Consider the following 6000-nt stretch of genomic DNA (forward strand, 5'->3'; position numbering starts at 1 on the left):
ACCTTGAAGAAATTCCCTGTCGCTTGTGGTTAAACTCTAGGGGGAACTGATGACCATCTTTTCTAATTTTTGTAACTGTAATTGTCTACGGCAGATTCATTTGATGTGGATATTCACTCTGAAGGCAGTAGAACACCCTCCCTTAGACTCAGTTATTCTTTCATTATAAGCAGGCTGCTCCCTGGAAGAATAAAAACAGTTTTAGCCTCTTTAAAAGCTCATTATGTTGAGGGACAGGCTTCGGCTTGATAACTAGAACCAGTTCTGGCTCGTGGCCAGCTTTGTCTCCTTCCACACAACATCAAGGGGTTGTCTTGGATCACAGCCTGCAGTGTGCAAGAGGCATTAGAAAGTTCTGGGAGTTCTCCACATTTTAGGTGGAATACATGCGCCAGCTCCGGGGTCCCACCAATAACAGGAACAATGGAAACAAAAGCAAAATGCAACATTTTCTCAGGGAGGTTTTGTACTTTTCTGCCGGTATGATAAAACCTTAGAATTTGTCCAGAAGACTCGGGCATGCCATCTGTATATACTGTGTCTTTGTTTTTCTTGGTTGAGAGCCAATGCTAGTTTCAAGGTTAGGGAATAAGCCTTGAGGGGCCAAGGTCATACAGGTCGCTGGTGGTAGAATCAGGAGTAAAACCCACCGCTTTTCCCTCTCAGAAGTGTTTTCGGTATCTTGCCTCCTCAGGCACTGGATAGAAGCCATCTGCTCTCTTCATGCCTGTACTCTGGGCAGTAGTTCATTGGGTGAATTAGCCTCAGGCATAAATTAAGCAGTTTTCATTAATGCTTAAAGATCATTAGGGTGCCATTAGCAAATGAGAGTTTTAGTTTAACTAAAGGCACCCTAATAGCTTAAAAGAATTTATGTTCCGGGCACCAGGGTGGCTCAGTTGGTAAAGTGCCCAACTCTTGGTTTCAGCTCAGGTCATGATTTCATGGTTTCATGAGTTCAAGCCCCACATCAGGCTCTGTGCTGACAGTGCAGAGCCTGCTTGGGCTTCTCTCTCTCCCTCTCTCTCTCTCCCTCTCTCTCTGCCCCTCCCCTGGTTACGCTGTCTCTGTCTCTCTCAAAAATAAATACATAAACTTTAAAAAAAGAATTCAGAGGGGCGTCTGGGTGGCTCAGTCGGTTGAGCATCTGGCTTTGGCTCAGGTCATGATCTCGTGGTTCATGGGTTTGAGCCCTGTGTCAGGCTCTGTGCTGACAGTTAGCTCAGAGCCTGGAGCCTGTCTTCAGATTCTGTATCTCCCTCTCTCTCTGACCGTCCCCTGCTCACGCTCTCTCTCTCTCTCTCTCAAAAATAAATAAAACATTTAAAAAAATCCTTGTACTTAAAAAAGATAAAAATTAAAAAAAAAAGAATTTAGATTCTTCAAAGCACCTTAAACCAGAATTAAATAATTTAATTGAATTTACTAATTTAACAAATAATCCAAAACTTTTGTCCTCCCTCAAATTATTTAAGAATGTACACTTCTCAGGGCACTAAGTGACTCAGTTGGTTAAGCGACCAACTTCTGCTCATGTCATGATCTCACAGTTCATGAGTTTGAGCCTCACATTGGGCTCTGTTTTGACAGCACAGAGCCTGCTTCAGATCCTCTGTCTTCCATTCTCTGCCCCTCCTCTGCTTGTGCACCTTCTCTCTTTCTCAAAAATAAAATAAACATTTAAAAAAGTATGTACACTTTTCATTTGATGAAAATTCTATTGTACTTTCTTCACATATTCACCTGGGTGTCTATGAATGAATCACTGATTGGTTGCCTAGTGATTTACCTGTGTCACTTTTATGCAATGACAGAAACTTGAGACTAAAGATAAATCCAATACTCCCTGTACTCAAGTCTCACGATTTAAGAAAGAATAAAAAAAATACATAAATAGAAAGTCACCTGGCTTGAACAGGAGTCGTAATGTTGAGAGACCTTTACTTTCTAAAACATATTAGAAAATCTCTGCCTATTTTACAAATATAGAATCTTAATTTACTCAGATAATTGAGACCATTAATTAATAATATTAATGGAAAATTAGAACATATAATTATAAAATCATATGTTTCGATACTGCTGATCAAAAACTGCGAGAGTCCAGCTCCCGCAGGTCCAGGACTCCCTGAAGGATGGACCAGGTCCGGGAGAGGGAGTGAGAGAGGCGCGGCTTCTTTCTGCTCCCCAGGCAGGCATCCCTGCACTGACTGGAGAGTCAGCTTTATTTATTGAAAAAATGTTTGGGGTACAAAACAGGAGGAGCAAGTGCCTTAGACAATGATTTCTGAAGACAAATTCTTTGGTATGTAAAAATTTCGCAGAACATAGATCGGTGGAAGACTCCTGCATAATCTTTATCAATAGAGACTGAAGTAGGTGAATAGATGTTTATCATGTGGGGAAGGAAGGGATCTTTAGCATTCAAATACAAGGCAAAGTTTTCAGCATAGCAAAGGCAAGAGTTAATTCTTTTGTGAGCAGGGGTCAATAGCCTGTTTTCAGGAGGGAAAGAAAAACCGGTTTCTCAAAAAATGTAACATTTGTTCCTATAATCACAAAAGAAGAAACTCCTATAATAAGTTTTTTAATAAGGTACAGTTCACATTTTTTTAGCATAAGAAGGCAATTCACTCCTGATATCAGTCAGTCAGGCATCTTGGGGGTCGGTGCTCAAGCAGAAATTGAGTGGGGGTGGAGTGGGTGCAGACTCAGGTCCTTATCTGACGGTGGGAGGCCTTGCAAACCTGCCTTACTGCAGAAATGGCCCCCAGCTAGGAACTTACATGTACACAGTCTTACTTAACCTTCAAAACAACTCTGGGGTGGGAGCACCTGGGTGGCTCAGTCAGTTAAGTGTCTGACTCTTGGTTTCTGCTCAGGTCATGATCTGGAGGCTCCGTGAGTTTAAGCCCCACATTGGCCTCTATGCTGGCAGCACAGAGTCTGCTTGGATTCTCTCTGTCCACCCCCCACCCCCCCACCCCCACCCCTGCCCATCCCCCAATCGCATTGTCTCTGTCTCTTTTAAAATAAACAAATAAGCATTACAAAAAACAACTCTGAGAAGTAGGCTATGCAATTCTGTCATCATTTTAGGGGTGAGGCACTTAGACTTGGAAATTTGGCACCTAGCCTATTGTCATGGGTTAACACACTGTAAACTTACTGATATCTATCTCTGATCCCTGGTCCTGATCAAGGTCCTCTGAGCTGGGGCTCAGACTTAATACAGATTTTAACCCCAGGCCATTTTTTTGGCCCCTGCGTCACTTCCTCTTTTGCCTATCATGGGAAACCAGAAAGAAATGTAAATTCACTCTTGCCTCAGCCACATAAGCCTGGAGTAAAACTTCAACAGAAAGCAGCCCATTGTGTGCTCTTGGCACCCTTGCCAAAGATCAGCTGCCTGTATATGTGTGGGTTTATGCCTGGGCTCTCTGTTCTCTTCCACTGGGCTGTCTTTATGCCAGGACCATACCGTTTTCGACAGATGAATAGATAAATAAATGTGATATATACATACAATGGAATATTATTCAGCCTTTAAAATAGGAGGAAATCTTGCTATTTGTGACAACATGGACAAATCTGGAGGACAATATGTGAAATGAAATAAGGCGGTCACAGAAGGTCAAATACTGCCTGCTTTCACTTACAGGAGGTATCTGAAATAAACTCATAGAAGCAGAAATGCTAAGACTGGTTGCTGGATGCAGGAGGGTAAGGGAATGAGGAGCTGTTATTCAATGGATATAAAGTTTCAGTTAAGATAAATAAATAAGTTCCAGAGATGTTCTATGCAACATAGTGCCTATACTGAACAACATGGTATTGAGTACTTCAAGGTTTGTGGAGAGAACTGATCTCACGTTAAGTGTTCTTACACACACACACACACACACACACACACACACACACAATGTAGCCTACATTAGAAGGTTAAAAAAATGGTCTTAACCCCTCACAGGCTAAATTGTCAAAGACCAAAACTCCAAACCAACCAACCAACCAACCAAACAAACAACTACGTCTAAAAGACATCTCTAGCATTCCTAATGAGCAAATAGAACTTTCTCTAATCATAAGCCCATCCCATCCTCAAGTTGTAAGGCTTCTACTTTCCAAAAGCAGAATGATTCAAAGGGAAAAAGGTTGGCCTTCCCAATCCCCTGAGTTTGATATTATTCTACCTTCTCTCCACCATTTCCGGGCTAGCTTACTGCTATCAACGCTGTTTATGTAAGAGTTACCTAAAGATGGCGGCCGAGCAGCCATTTTCCTGTGGGTTAGAGAAGAACTCCGAGTACCTACAACCCCCACCACTCACCGGCAGACCTGGAATGTCCTGCGCCAGTTTGAAAACAGCCAATCATGAAGCCCCAGCTTCCCATCACCCTGACAAAGAAGGCAACCTATCCCATTCCACCGTGTCCCTAAAGTGCCCTTGTTTGGTAATCTGCCCTCCCAGGACTAGACCGGAAGTCTCTCACCCATAAAATACCCCACCCCTCCCGAACCAGGCGCGACTTCCCTGACTCCCCGCTCCTGGAGTCACGGAACCTCGCTCGGGAATCACAGATCCCAATGAAGGCTTTCTTGGCTCCATAACTTGGTCTCTTTCTTTCCTCTCACCTCTGCCTCCATCTAGTAAATCTTACATTTGGTGCTGAAACCCAGGAGGAGACAGCAGCTCAGCAGTTGGCTTCTAGCTGAGCTCTCTCCTTCCCAATCTGGGGATCTCACCTTGGTACCGAAATGGAAACTGCCCCGAAGGCCGAAGGCCGGGGCCCTCCTGTGGAGCTTCTGGTCCAGGATCCGAACTCTACCCCACCAACTATTTGGGTAAGTTTCCCGATTATCCGAGCCTCCGTTAGGGGATCCTGTCCGAAATCGTGGCCGTGTCAGGACGACCCCTCTGCAGTAGCCCCAGGGGCTACTCCGGCAGTATATAGTCCCAGGGGCTATATCCGCTCTGGCCTCCTGGGTTGGGGAGAGGTCCCCAACCCTAGGATGAGCCAACCCTCCGTTCTGAGTCTCAAGCCTGAACACAGGGACGCCTGTGACCTTTGGCACAACCACCTAATATGTCTCTGTACGGTTGTATGGCCCCTCTACAAGCTGGACCACCAATCCCAATGGCCCCCAGAAGGGTCCCTCGATTTCCAAATTCTTACCGATTTAGATAATTTCTGTCAGAGGCAGGAAAAATGAATGGGAGGCTATATGTTATGGCTTTTGGGGATCTGCGCTCTTGCCCTGACCTTTGTTTTTAGCTCGTGACCCACAACCCCTGCCCCCGGAGCCCCTCCCATCCCCCTCTCCTGTCTCTGATCCCCAAGATGACTTCGCTGCCGCTCCTTCCTATAACCCTATAACCTCCCTATAACTCTGGCGCTTGCTCCCCCTCCCCCACCACCCGCTCCTCTGGCATCTCCTCCTCCTCCTCCTCCAAACCCCGCCCTTCCTGCCACGTCAGCCCCTCCCACCTATCGCCTCTTATACCCGCGCTTACCAACAGCCTTAAAATGTCCCCGCAGCACCCATCTTACCTTTCAGGGAAGCGGTGGGTGCGGAGGGGCTTGTTAGAGTTCATGTGCCCTTTTCCCTACTAGATTTGTTGGCCATAGAAAAGCGCTTGGGGTCATTCTCCTTGGACCCCTCGCAATTCATAAAGGAATTCCAATATTTGGCCCAAGCATATGATCTCACCTGGCATGATATCCATGTAATCCTGACCTCTACCTTAACCTCAGAGGAAATGGAACAAATCCAGGCAGCTGCTCACGACCACGCAGACCAGATTCATATTACGGATCCCACAATACCTATTGGGGTGATGGCCGTACCGGCAGCCGACCCTAATTGGAATTACCAGCAACAGGGAACTGGCCATAGGCGACGGGATCAGATGATCCAATGCTTGCTGGCATTGGAGCAGCCTCAAATAAGTCTGTTAATTTTAATAAGCTCCCAGAAAGTTCCCAGAGCCCAATGCGC

This window comes from Suricata suricatta, chromosome 6 (genome assembly GCF_006229205.1).
Source record: "Suricata suricatta isolate VVHF042 chromosome 6, meerkat_22Aug2017_6uvM2_HiC, whole genome shotgun sequence".
Classification (NCBI taxonomy): Eukaryota; Metazoa; Chordata; class Mammalia; order Carnivora; family Herpestidae; genus Suricata; species Suricata suricatta.